Genomic DNA, 15,037 nt, shown 5'->3' on the forward strand with positions numbered 1-15,037 from the left:
GACTTTTGAATGTTATAGGAATGTTAGGGACAAAAAAGCAAGTATTTGGTAAGTAATTGGTAACAACTCAGCACATTCCTGGAAGCTTATTTAGCTGCTAAATGTCACCATTGCTTTTGCAGGGGAGCTATTAGAGCTGAAAACACTATTAGAGTTGTTAAACATCCTGCAATTGTTTAAGTCATTTATTGATTAATGGACCTTTTCAGAGCTAGTTGATTTATGTATCTATGCTAATACTGTTCCATAAAAATTAATATTTTGGCCTCATTTATGATATTTTCATGCTAATTTATCCTTCTGTATTTTTTAATTCTCTGCGCATAATAGGTTTTATCATTCTGCCCTCCTCCTCTCTCTCCCTCTCTCTCCACAAAGGTAATTGATAACAGTAACACTTATTAACACAGAATTAATGTGTATGCATGCACACGCACACACACACACACACACATTCATTAATATATATGTTTTTTAAAAGTTTTAGTCTCCATGACCATAAGATAACCAGTCACTCGCATCAACTGTGTGAAAAACATGAGAAGTGTTGCCTGGAGTCGCTTAGAAAAGACTAGATCAATGATTAATGAAGTGATTTAATCAGAAATATACATTAGTTGACAACATTGCAGAAGACAAACCAACTTTTGAAAGATTAATTGACAAGCCTTTACGCAATGGTTTCAAGTGTGGGCTGTTGAAACACATTATCATCTTTCCTTGATGTGGATGTAACTTCCTTCTTCCCTTTAATCCTCCCCTTAAGTGTTTTATTTTTATTTATTTATTTTTATATTTGAGAGAGAGAATGCAAGAGCAAGTGGGGGGCAGGGGCAGAGGGAGAGGGAGAGGGAGAGAGAAACTCAAGCAGACTCTGTGCTGAGCATGAAGCCCAATGTGGGGGCTTGATCTCAAGACCCTGAGATCAGGACCTGATTCGAAACTAAGAGTCAGAGGCTTAAGTGACTGCACCAGCCAGGTGCCCCTCCTCTCAAGTGTTTTCAGAGATGTACTTATTGTTTAAATGAAAGGATATTAAAATCATTTTTGACTTAAGAATTTTAGTCTAAATAAAGTGGTAACACTCTTGGTCGTATAAAATCATGGCTTGGAAGCTTTTGGGGGAAGCAGGAAATAATTTCATTTTATTGCATCCATATCTGTGTACTGAAAGTGTGTCAAAGCACAAAACCTTTGAGACTTGATTCCATTTACTGACAGAGCCTAGTTGTGCTAAATAACTTGTACTGGAATTTCTTCACCTTTAAGAGTGGGAAGTATAGAAAAGAAAGTGAGACGGAATTCAGAAAACTTGGTTCAAAACTACCAATTGTGTGAGAAGCATGGTTGAAATGTACTGGCTGCATATTAGTTAACATTGTTGGAGAAAGAAAAGGGAAAAAAAGAACTTTCTGAGGTCAATAGCAAATAGATTTTTTCGAGTTTAGCCTATGAAACCTAAAGATAAGAAAAGGCAGGAAAAACACTGCTTATGTTGGGAAGGGTTCAACTTCCAACTGTGCGGAGTTTACAGAGTTCTGAAAAAGAGTCAAAAAAGAGGGGAAATAGTTCAGTAAAAAATAAGAAACAAGAACACAGACAAATCAGGACTAAAATTTTCAGAAACACCAAGAGAGTTGCAAATTCAAACTCAATAAACGAAAGTGTAAAAGATTTTGGCACTACCTCATTTCTTTGGCTTATCTCATTTCTCTTTTCATTGACATGAAAGTGGGAAAGAGAAACTGAAAACAGAAGAGGGGTATGAAAAGAAGGAGTAATAGAGAAAACGAAAAACTAGAGCACTTATCTTCTCATTTCTGTCTCCTATACTTTATTTACACATTTTAATATTTTCTTCTAAGACTATATATCCTTGATATATTTCATTTAAGATCTATCCTTTTCTCACTTTCTCATTAAATTGAAGATGAAACAGAAGGTTTAGGATTAGGATTGCCAGATTAAATACAGGATGATCAGTTATATTTGAATTTCACATAAGCAATGAATACTTTTTTAGTACAAACATATCCCAAATAATGAATGAAACATACTTGGGCTAAAAAATTACTTGTTGTCTATCTGAAATTGAAATTTAATGGGGCATCCTGTATTTTTATTTGCTAAATCTGGTGGCCATAAGAAAGAGCCACTAGTCATAACAGAGATGAATATTCCTATATTTAATCCAGTTTATCAATATCCCCCAATTGTTTTATTGAAGTACAAGACATATACAAAAAGTACACTTATCTTGAGTTTATAGTTCATTAAACTTGCATAAAATGAACATATCCATGTAACCAGCACCCAGGTCAAAACCTGGACTACGTTACCAGCCCCCTAGGAGCCTCCTTTCCACCCCTTCCCCCTACTAAGGATAATCACTTCCCTGACTTCTAACAGTATAGACAAATTTTGCCCATTTTGCCACTATTTCTATTGAGTATCAATGGCCTCATCCTTGTATTTTAAGGTGTCTACCTACTTGGCAGAAACACAGACCCCTGGTACCAGGTTAAATGTCCAGTTGATTGGATAGTTGAGGTTATAGGAGAGCTCTCCTGTTTCTCTAAGTAAATTATCTAGGCAATGTATTTATCCAGAGCCCCTTGAAGGTAGCAGGTGGGCAGAACTTTCCAGGGAATTCAGGAGATAATAAAGGCAGAAATCCAGAAGTTGTGAGTCTTCTGGACTATAATAGATTATTAACTTTTGATTAGGAGAAGCTGAGGGCCAAGTAGGTAGTTTTGTTGGTGATACGTTTAACAGAGAGATAGTAAGAAATAGGCATTTGACATGCTTCCCCATGAACAGCTTCATGAAAGAGAACTTACGAGTCACTGTCTTCCCAGCAAGGGCTGCCTGTTGGCAGTGTTCATCTGCACTGGCTAGTTTTGTTGCATAAAGTGGTTCTATGAAGCCATGTAATACCTCTAGGTCTATAATTCTCTCAACCTGTAGAGGTCCTGTTCCCATTCTACCGGAATGCATCATAATCATTCCCATTATTAAGGACAAGGAATCAGGCCTCAAAGGTCTGATTGTCCCCAGTAGTGTTGGGAGGAAGGCCACAGGAATCAAGCTCAAAGAGAGAGCAGGAGCATCTCTAACAGGACTTTCATATGCACCGGACTAGAAAAGAGGGAGGCTCCAGGGACTCACTGAGTTCACGGAGTATCCTCCAAGGCTAACCTGGAACTGAACCCACAGGGCTGAGTAATTCTATGACAGCTGTTGCATGAAGAACTAAAAGTATATGACATGGCTGGCCAAGGATCCTTCTCTGATCAGAATCTGAGGATTGAATTACTAGTGATTCAATCTGGAAAGAACCATCAGATATTTGCCTGGGTGGTGCCATAAAGTCTGAGTAGTTTTTAAGCAGCAGCCTTCCAGGGAAAAGTGAGGTACTGATGTCATCTGCCTCTCCAATCAAGCTCAAAACAAAGAGGGTAAAACATGGTACTTCCATTTCCCATCACTATATTCCTTTCCTTCCCTGCTTGGTGCATAGTCTGTCCTGTTACAAATGCAATGGAAGAAGGATGTCTGTTTGCACTATTGCTCATAATACCAAAAAAGTAGAACATTCTAATTATCCAACAGTGGGACCTTGAATAAATACATTATGCTATGTCCCAAAAAAATGTAATCCTATCTAGTCTTTAAAATGATGTTGTGGATATAAGAAATAGCAGGAAGATTGGTAGGAGAAGGAAGGGAAGAATGAAGGGGGGGGGTAAACAGAAGGGGGAATGAACCACAAGAGACCATAGAGTCTGGGAAACAAACTGAGGGCTTCAGAGGGGAAGGGGGTGGGGGACTGGGATAGGCCGGTGATGGGTATTAAGGAGGGCACATATCGCATGGTGCACTGGGTGTTATACGCAAATACCGAATCATGGAACACTACATCAAAAGCTAAGGATATACTGTATGGTGACTAACATAACATAATAAAAAATTATTATAAAAAAATAAAATGATGTTGTGGAACAAAATGTAGGAATAGTCATAGTAGTGGTGGCTAGTACTATAAAGCCCTAAGACAGTGTTCTAAGTTCTTGGCAAATGCTGACTCACTTAAATATTCACAACAACTGTGAAGTAACTATTATCATTCCCATTTACAAATGAGGACACCAAAGTACGTGTTTCATTTAAACGACATGTCCAAGGGTCACACAGTAAGTGACAGAGCCAGGATTCAAATCTGGACAGGCTGGCTCCAGAGTCCACACTGTTAACTGTTACATAATGACAAAGGAAAATGTTAATCATTTATCATTAGGAAGAAAAACAAGCTTAAAAAAAAAAAAAGAGTTTGCGAAGTGTGATTCCAATTCTATATCAAATATTTTTTTAAAAAATTGTATGCCTATAAAGGAAAAATTATTATAAGTATATATGCCATAGTGTTAACAATGACAGGTCAGAGTTTAAGCAATTCTTATCTCCTTTTTTATAATATACTATACCATCTACGTTTTCTGTAGTAAACTTATGACTTTTTTAATAAGTAAAAAAATTCTTAAAATGGTTTGTTTTGGTGAAATCAGCTCAACAATCATGATCTTTATGCAAGGCCTTCTGGTGTGAAACCATGGAAAGCAGTAATGTCCTATGGAAAGCTTTCAAGGAACACGACAACCATTTTGCCTCAGAGAACAATGAGCTTTGTGCTCATTAATGCAGACACCCAGTGCAGGGGAAGTGAGCTGTGTAGAGCACTGAGCAGATGTTAGAATGTGGAAGCTGGCAGAAGCCTCAAGCTTCTCAAACCAAGCCCCCTCAGATGGTAGTTCGAAAGTTTGATTAATGGGAGGCCTTTTAGAAAATGGGATAGCCTTAGGAAGCAGAAATCAGCAGGAAATTTCACAAGTCATTTTAAATTTAGCCACAGAATGGCATGTCAATAGCAAGAGGGCATTTGAGCAGATTTTTATCTTCTTCTGGCCATGAAAGTTTGCAGAGAGAGGCTTGTGAATGTATTGCAGAAAAGATTTATTTAAAGAACTTGGGAGAGTTCAAAATTAGCTGTGATGGAGAAGAATCTCCTGCAGATGATGGTGTGAACATGTAGCCCTCTTGCCCAGGCTACACCCTCTGACATGGCTAGGTTACTTCATTGTCTCCCTGTAGGTGCCTGTTGAGGTAACCCAGAGTTCTTGGACATCCAGTCCAGTCTGGATTTCCCAAGGGAAGGGTAAATTGAAAAACCAAGACTCTTCCATCCAGCCCCATCATGGATTCACATCATGGCTGTTGTGAGGATAGAGAGTGGAGAAGGCTGGCAATCTCCAAGCAACATGGTTTTTCAGAGCTTGACCTTTCCAATGGCTACTGCCAGGAACAGGGCCAGGGAGTCCTGCCAGTAGAGCAGCCGCTCCTAGCAGCTCCCCATCCCACTGGGTGTCTCCCAGTATGCGTTGCTGATCCATAGTCTTAGACCTCTCTCTGGCTCACTGATGATATATTATCTGTAGAGGGAGGTTCAAAGCAGGGCTCTTAATGAGTTCTGGAACAGTAGTACTGTGGAGATTTTAAAGAAACTGTTCTAATGTCCTGGATTGCATTAGTGAAGCAAACTTACGTTCTTTCACAGAATGTCACAATTTTAGCTGCCTTCTCAAGCAATTTGCAGGACTCAAGGAGTCCTGTGTACAGACCAAATATGTACCCAAGTATATAAACTAAAAGGAACCATGTGATAAGAATTGCCGGAGTTACAAAGAAAGAACTGAAGGGATTCAAAGGGAAGGTTGTTTCCAGCTGAGGTAGTAAACAAAGCATTCTTTGAAGAGGCAGCCTTTGAGCTGGGCCTCAAAGATGGGCCCATATAGGAAAGGAGGCAGGGGAGAGGGATGCCCTGATGGAGGGAAATGTCTGAACAAAAGTTTGGAGTTGTGAAAGAATGAGTCATAGCACAGCAAAGGGGGAGGTCCTGTTTTCTAGAACAGAGGTATCCTGTAACAGGCCAAGAACTGAGAAAAGAACCATGTTTCATTGAATCCAAGATGCCAAGATTGCGATCAATCATAAGATGCACTCTGATTTCAGAATGTATTACTATATTTTAAAAATATGTTTTAGAGGGACACCTGGGTGGCTCAGTCACTTAAGCATCTGCATTCAGCTCAGATCATGATCCCAAGGTTCCTGGGATCAAGTCCCACATCAGGCTCCTTGCTCAGTGGGGAGTCTGCTTCTCCCTCTGCCTGCCACTCCCCCTGCTTGTGCGTGCACGCGCGCTCTCTCTCTTCCTCACTCTCTCTGACAAATCGATAAATAAAATCTTTAAAAAAATATGTCTCAGAATTGATGAAACACAGTTAGCTGGGCTCATATTATAGAAGGCCTTGAAAATCAGTTAGGAAGGACAGATGGATTGTAATAATGGGAAGCCCTGAGCAGGGGTGTGATATTATGCCCTAAGGAGATTGCATTAATTGCTCTGTGAGGCCAAGGTAGGATATGTTGTGTTAGAGCTACTGTATTCATACAGGCCAAGGGAACTAGTGGGGCGGAAGTGGGAATCAAAGTGGTCAGACGCAAGAGATATTTCCAAGGAAAAATCAAGTGAGTCAACCACACTGACATGGTGAATGAAGAGAGGAGTCAAAGAGACACATCAGGTGAATCTATTGATAGAATCCTTACCCTGATGTTAGAACACGTCTTGAAACTTTTAAGAAATGAATTTAGAGAAAAAAACCAAAGCACTTTACAATAGCTAGTTTTGCTAGATACCTTCTTTTGTCCCTTCAGGTCTGATTTTTGTCCTTCTCTGCCCTTCTGTAGTGCTGGGAGGCTGACCTTTATGGACTGCAGCAACAAACTTCCTTGCTTTTTGGCTAGGACTGGCTTTAATGAGTGAGGTGGTGCTGAGAAGCATCGTGGCAGGAGATGGAAGATGGAGAAGAGTGAGGTTAGGCTATTTATCACCCATCTTCCTTGTTTCCTCTCTACCAGCGTGTTCAGGCCTACCACTCTGGTTCAGCAGCTCTCTCCATATTCTTTCTGGGTTCTAGGAAACACATTCTCCCTTTCTCACCTCAAATTTATGGGCAGCAACAGCTCCTCATTGTTGTTAACCCCAGACACTGCATTAACCCCTGCTGATTTCTGTAAACCCTGCTCAGCCCTTGTGAGTGGTGCTTTACTAACCTCCCTCAATTAACTTCATGGAGTACATCATCCATTTCCAGACCCAGGCTGAATCCCGACTGCTGCATGAATGCACTTAGCGATCCCTGTACCTAAGAAATAGTACAAGAGACTACCCCTGACTTTGTGAAATAGGCCAATAGTATAGCACTTTGAATTATTGGGTCCAAGGGTACCTGTTGGGCTCAATGGTTGGGTTGAGGTAGGTTTTGTCTTTTAGAAAATGCTTCTCTCTGGACTACAGATCCATTTGGTCCTGAACTTTGAGATATGGAGAGGCTTTGAACAGGTTCATGGTGGCTGTGAGCTTTCCCCTGGGTAGCAGCGACATCAAGCTTCTGTGCTTATCGGAATGGCAACAGACAACAGCAGCTCAGAGACAGAAATAACCAGGATTTGAGGGCCTGGGGTAAGGAACCCCTAGCCTGGAAGGGCATTGTATCTGCATTCTAGCCCCACCAAAAAGTAGGAAGCATTATCAAGATGCTACCTTTGGCCCAAAGTGAGAGATTTTCTCTTCCCTGAAGGTGAGAGGGGGGCAACAGTGAGGATAGCTGAGCTTATGACACCTGAACTTTCCTGAAGGTCAAAGCAGTGTTGAGAAAGCCAGAGGAGATACATGGGAAAGCTCTGTTTTGGAGTTTTATATAAAAGGGGTACAAACAAAGTTTCAGAGACAGGTGACTTTCTAGCACATGGGCTGGTAGGATAGAATGCTGTCATAATGTTGGTATAAAATGGGAGGATACTTTCCACTGTAGTCATTCACTGGGAAGCTAGGAACACATCAATTCATTTTCTCTGTACTGGAGAAAGGAATAGTTCTTGGAGCTTTCACAAGGTAGATGTGACACCCTGATTCTTATTTTGGTTTAATGGACTTCAGATCTCACTAGGGGCCAAACCAATTCTCATTAGTCATATGAGACTTGCACGTTTACCAAGAACTTGCCTTGGCAAGAAGGAAGGGTCCTATGTGCCAGCTGAAAGGACATCACCTGATGATCTCTAATATAATGTGGAGCCTGGACTCAGTTTACTAAGCAGCGCACCGAGGCATCATCCAAAAATATTGCTGTGAGTTATTACCTAGGATCAAATGCATTTCTCGAGATTTAAAACAAAAATCAAGTAGATTAATATATTAAGAATTTTGTAATAGCTCAAGAAGATAAATTGCTGAGAAATGACTGAGAAATTGAGAAATTGACTCTCATACAAACAATGATTTCTCCTAATCTTGGAAAATGTTAATCAAACTTTGGGGGTCTAACTAGCCTAAAATTTTAACATAAATTCTTCGGTGAGCCAAATTCTGCATATTATTGAAGCCTAAAGTGTCAGGCTCTCTCCTGGCTACTGCCAATTATGTATGACTGGATTCAAAAATCCCACTGTAGGGACATTTTGTTTCTTCACAGGCATAGTCATTACTCTCTTCTCAGGAAATCGTGAGCCTTCCTCAAGGAGGGCTTTTTCTGGCTGAGGGAAGGACACCCCACGTGGCCTGTTCTCCCTAATCTGTTCCTTTGTCATCTGACCAGAGTGTATCTGTGGAACCCCAAGCTACTCTGCTTCCCTGTCCCCTTTTGACCTTTTTACTTAAAGTTGAAGTAATCTCCAAGAGCATGTGACTCAGGCTGCGTAATGTCAGGGATCAGGCTGAACTATTACAGACAACAGTGGGTTAGCAGCCAAGGAGCAGTTTCTCTGACTCGGGCTGCCCAGGGTTTTCTGAGGATTCATTCTCTGGCAACAATGCCACTCAGACTGTAATAGCTTCATAACTCCAAGAAGAAATTCTGAATTACAACACGGCAAGGTCCATGATGGATGAGCTCATTTTCTGGGTGCACATTATTTCAACTATACTAACTTGAATAAAACCTCCAGGAAAGAGTAGTGGTTTTGTTTCTAATTTATTCCATCTTAATTCTGTAACGCTTGTAATTCCATTGCACACCGTGACCAGCACGGCTTGATTACACATAGGGTTACAGGGATGGAAAACTGTGTCGATGTCATGAGGTTAGACATCCTAATGTTGCCTTCACTGGCACTGCAGGATGGGTGTGGGCTGTTATCGTTCGGTGCTTCACTGTACCTCCAATACCAATGTCACAAAGGGAAATGTCTACGGGACATTCAGAAAACTGAAAGTAGGCATGGACTTTTAAAAGGCCAGTCTATTTCTGAAATAGGCAAATTAGATTAGTCTTTAATGCCAATTTGCCCACAACAGCGTAAGTTTTTGGAAAAACAGACAGATGTCTTCCTAAGTGATAATCAAATAGTAATTAATATGCTAAAATTAGTCAAACATTCAACGTGTGAATCCTTATGCTGACAGGAAGGAACAGGCACAAACCTGACTTCTGGCAACCTGAGACTGGTTTTCAGATTTTTGTTGGAATAAACCTCATCAGAATTGGCTTATTCATTTAAAGCAATACTTTTAATTGGGTTTGAAGTTTATTATAGTGGCAACATGGTCAAAGGGCAACAGGTCTGCAGTGATTGAAGCATCTCAGAGAAACTGGTAAAAACTTACCTGCATTTGGGGGCTGATTTAAGATACCTTTCTCTGATATTTTATGCAGATTGTGCTTACTGCTGTTTGGAGTGTATCTTGGGTCCGTCTGTCCAGGCACAAAGGTCAGTCAGCTAGCACACACCTTCACTGCCAATGATGATGTGCCCTTTGATTCTTCAGAGGATTCTCAGAGGTTCAGAGGGCTGTGCTCTCCCTGCTAAGACAAGTTCATTTTGTTAATGCTGTGGGTTTTCTCTTTCAGAAATAAACACAGGAAAACTGTTTGGCAGTTCCTCAAAAGGTTAAACACAGAATTACGTATGACCCGGCTATTCCACTCCTAGGGTATATATCCAGATGCATTGAAAACAGGTACCCAAGCAAATTCGTGTACATGAATGTTCATAGTAGCAGTATTCACAATAGCCAAAAGGTAGAAACAATCCATCAATGGATGAATTGGTAAACAAATTGTGGTAAACACATAAAATATTCAGTCATAAAAAAGGAATGAAGTACTGATACATGGTACAATGTGGATGAACCTTGAAAACGTTGTGTTAAATGAAAGAAGCCAGGTACAGAAGGTCACGTAGTATAGAAGTCCATTTATATGACATATCCAGAATAGGTGAATTTTTAGAGTCAGAAAGTAGATTGCTTGTTGCCAAAATCTATAGGTAGTTAGGTATGGGATTTCTTTATGGAGTAATAAAAATATTTTGGAACTTGATACAGCTGGTAGTTGTACAATATTGTGACTGTACTAAATGCCAATGAATTGTTCACTTTAAAATGGCTAATGTTATGTGAATTTCATCTTAATAAAAATAATTTTAAACTAAACGTAAAACACACTATTCAGTTCTCTGCATTAAGTACATTGCAACTCAGAATGCCCTTCAATCCTAGGACTATATGCCATAGGTAGAGAAACAACTGTTTGCACCAAGTCCTGACAATGAGAAGCACTTCAGCCACCTGTAATGTGTCAGATTCATAAAGAGAAGCCTGACGGTTCACCAAGGAGAGAAATAATACCTGGTCCTCATGTTTGTTGGCAGCCGTTTTGCAATAGAAGAGTCATTCATCTCTCTGACAGCTACAGGGCACAAGATTAAATTTTCTCATGCTTTACAAAAGGGTATTTCAATAGAAAATTGATATGCTGCTTTTTATGAAAATAAATCTTGCAATTGGCAATCTGCAAAAGAAAAATGACCAATTTCTGTTCATATATTCCATTGCATTTCAATTCTCAGTGCAAAGATAAAGACAAGAATTGTCTACTTCTTGGGGTCAGAGTGTGTCAGAATTGCCATTCATCATAAAGTCAAAGGGGTAACAACAATAATTAATTCTTTGGAAGATAAACCGAGTGAGAAAAAATAAGAAAAAAAATAAGACAGTGGTATAGGAATTGAGTATTTGTGGGATGTCACATGGGGTGGTGATCATTTGTCCTCCCTTCCCAGAGGAAAGAGAGAAGAAGCCTACCTGCACAGAGGGGCTTCTATTCAGCGATGATATGTTCTTGGTGCAAGAATTAAAAGAGACTGAAAACAAGACACTAAGGGAAGCTACAAAGTTCCTTCAGGAGGCATTTAGAACTCTGGGAAGCTGATGAATGTGATGAACTGTGAAGGGAGAGTTTACTTTTCTGAGTCTAGGAGAGCCGCAATAGACCTCTCTACCTGTATGTAATTTAATTCCTTCATGATTACTTTCTTGTCTTTTTTTCCCTTTCTTTCCCTTAAATTGAAGTATTGTTGACACACAATGTTACATTAGTTTCAGGTGTACAATACAGTGATTTGACAATTCTATAAGTTATGTTCTGCCTACCACAAGTGTGGTTACCATCTGTCACCATATAATGCTACTGAAATACCATTGCAATTCCCTATGCTGTACTCTTCATCTTTGTGACTTACTCATCCCATAACTGGAAGCCTGTACCTCCCATTCACTCATTTTGCCCATCTCCCCATACCTTCCCCTGGCAAACACCAGTCTGTTTTCTGTATTTAGGAGTCTGTTTCTGTCTTTTTTGTTCATTTGTTTTGTTCTGTAGATTCCACATGTAAATGAAATCATATGGCATTTGTCTTTCTCTGACTTATTTCACTTAGTATAATACCCTCTAGGTCCATCCATGTTGTTGCACATGGCAAGGTCTCATTCTTTTTTATGGCTGGATAATACTTTCTTGTTGCCTTAATCTTTGTGAGGATAAGCAACAAAGTCATTATACTCTATGAAATAACTTTCAAACAGTTGAAGTTGATAGCAATAAGCTCATCCTCACCCCAGATAAATTTCCCATTCTCTGGGTCAAAGAATCTTACTTCTTAACTTGATCATTTTTTTGTGGCATTCTTATCTTTATTATTTTCTGAAGTCATTTATACGATTGAGTAACCCAACTTTAGAAAAGAAGGCTGAAAGCTATCTGAATAAATGTGAAAGAATAACAGAATATATTTGAGTTATTCATACCCTTGCTTCAAGGATGGTCACAATTGTTTTATGGGGCCACCAAAGCCCTTATTTGGGAGAGCTTGGGGTATGCAGGGTGAGGCCAAAGGGAGGCCAGGGAGCAAGGAGGAGAAGCTCCCTTCCACTGCTCTATGAGCACTTGATTAGAAAATAAAAACTGGCCCTGGACCCAAGAATTCCTCAAATTAAATATTAAAGACTCAACTGACCATGCCTTACTCTTCTCCTGCTTTTATATATTACAAGGCCAAATGCAAAGAAACAAAAAATGGCTTACTTATCCCACATGGCCAATAAGAAGTAGAACTGAAATTAGAATTTAGGAGTACATTTTTGCCAATCTAGTGCTCAGTCTATTGAACTAGGAAGACTGCCTAAATATGGAGGCCCAGTTAATATAATATAATTCTGTTAATATTCACAGAAGCACTCTACAAAAATATCATATAATCTCATCCTGGTTATAATTTGATGTTTTGATCAAATTGACATTTTCACACTTCCTTAGTTATAAGATGTCTTTTAAAGACTTATTATTGACTTATAAAGCAATAATGCAAAGCAAGACTGTCAACTGAAATATTTAAATAACAAGTAATTTTCACTTGCATTTATTGCTTTTATGAGTCTTTATGGCACAGAGGTTATGGTAGTAGTTGCAATATGAAGTCTCTGGATAACTTTTTGGTGGGGGGAAAAAGTCAGTCAAAATTACATGATATGTTCAGTTTTTAGGATTCCAGGTAAAAGCATCAGGCCGAAGGCTAAACTTGCTCCTATACTTTTCACCTTCAAGGAGAATTACAATGTGTCATACTTGGGAGCTCCTAACAAAATTCTTGGCTAGATCTGAGTCACTTAGAAAAACAAATGACCTGAAAAACAGGGAATAAAGTATGATGAAATTTATTTTCAAGTGGAAAATTGTAACTGGTTCATTTTGAAGGGAGAAAGAAGAACATCACTGCCAGGAGAGCAAAAGATAAACAAGAAAAATGAAATGCAGAACTTGGACTAGAAAGAAACAAGATGGGTTTATCTCAAAGCATATCTGAAATCCAAAATTTTCACAGGATAACATAAATCTCAAGTACTCAGAACAAATCCTTTTGGGTAAAAAAGAAGTTCAAGATAAAGGGAAGCCACGGAATATGGAGGCTCTGGCAAACACCTGCTTTCCATCACCATAGGGGACTATAACTCCACATTAATCCTGGGTTTATAAATTTTTACACAATTCTGGGGAGGCAGTGGTTTCTAGCTCCACTCAGGCCTTTGGGAAAACCCTTTAGTCACTGGGTCATGCCCCTATGCAACAATTACTTGGCTGACTGAAACACTATGGGTGTGTCCTATTGGACACAAACTTGGCAATGGAAGCACAAGCCCTATTAGGCCAAGATGAGAACCAAGATGAGGAACAGATCTCAGAGCTAAGAGCAGAGCTTAAGTCCAGTGGCAACATTCAACTGGATCTGAGGCAGTAGTCAGGTATTTCAGACAAGAATAAAGTATGAAGTATTGGAGAAGCAGGGAGAATTTAAAAACCTTCACCTAATCCTTTGATTTCTAGCTTCAGTGGCTTTTTTTGGCCTACCCAATTGTAGTGGGTTGAATGGTAGCCCTTCTAAAAGATCTGTTCACACAATAACCGCTGGAACTGTGAATGTGACCTTTATTTGGACCTTATTTGGAAAGGGGTCTTGGGGTATCTGGTGGCTCAGTCAGTTAAGTGTCCAACTGTTGGGTTTGGCGCAAGTCTTGATTTCATGGATGGTGAGATAGAGCCCCACGTCGGGTTCCGTGCTCAACAGGGAGTCTGCTTGAAGATTCTCTCTCTCTGCCCCTCCCCCCACTCAGGCTTGTGCTCTCTGAAATAAATAAATCTTTTTTAAAAAAGAAAAGGGGTCTTTGCAGATGTAATTAAGGATATTAAGATGTTATTATACTGGTTTAGTGAGGAGGGCCCTAAATCTAATGACAAGTGCCTTTAAAAGAGACAACAGAGGAAAAAATGAAGAGAAGAGGAGAGGCCAGCTGAAGAGAATGGCAGAGAATGCAGTTATGTAGCACAAGCCAAGGATTGCTGGGAGCCACCAGATGCTTGAAGAGGAAGGATTCTTCCCCAGAACCCACGGAGGGAGCATAGTCCTGCCTATACCTTGGTTTCAGACTTTCAGCCTCTACAATGGTGTTAGTCATTAAGGCTGTGGTCATTTGTTATGACAGCCCTAGGAAATTAGTACACCAGTTATGCTGTGCTTCTCATGAAGGGGTATCTTAAAAGCCTTACATGATTTCTAACACCACCATCTATCTCTGCGGGTGGACATGTGCATGTGCGTACACACACACACACACTTTAACAGCCCCAAACAAGAGCTCCTGCGGTGACAGATAGGGTATAAGCATCAGGGTACCGAGCAGGAGTATGTCTCTCTCAATCTGTCTTCCTAGACTCCTGGCTGCTCTGGTTTTTTCCAGTACCTATAGAAGTAGCAGAAATGGTATATACAGGGGAAAACAAATCATTACTTAATAAGTGGGATTTATTTAAAGCATTACATTTTTCAAAACATGAGATATAAAATGTAAAAGATTCCTTAGTAGTAAGAGATTTAAAACCACAGTTCTAAATAATTTGTGTGGTTTTTTTTTTTTTTTTTTTGGAAGATCTCTGGGGGGTAATGACAAGATCTCCTAAGACTAGGTTTAAATTGTCCCAAGACAGAGCCATTCTATGCTGGAACTGAGCCATACATTTTTTTTTTTTTTTTTACTATTACATGTATTACATAAGTGAACTCTTGAGAATGGAAAGTGCCTGGTAAT

At 39.7% G+C, this 15,037-nt stretch overlaps 1 long non-coding RNA gene across 6 annotated transcripts in view; it reads right to left on the reverse strand.

Annotated features, from left to right (window-relative positions):
• Positions 1 to 15,037, reverse strand: part of LOC130543190 (uncharacterized) — a 153,394-nt gene that overhangs the window by 19,008 nt on the left and 119,349 nt on the right. For 3 of the 6 annotated variants that reach the window (XR_008958341.1, XR_008958338.1, XR_008958339.1), the window contains one exon: positions 4,393 to 9,920. This is a non-coding gene — a long non-coding RNA (uncharacterized LOC130543190). Of the gene's footprint in view, positions 1 to 580; positions 9,924 to 15,037 lie in introns of those variants that run through there. The other 3 variants (XR_008958342.1, XR_008958343.1, XR_008958340.1) reach the window with 3 other exon arrangements.

The sequence above is a fragment of the Ursus arctos genome, unplaced genomic scaffold (genome assembly GCF_023065955.2).
Source record: "Ursus arctos isolate Adak ecotype North America unplaced genomic scaffold, UrsArc2.0 scaffold_8, whole genome shotgun sequence".
Taxonomy (NCBI): Eukaryota; Metazoa; Chordata; class Mammalia; order Carnivora; family Ursidae; genus Ursus; species Ursus arctos.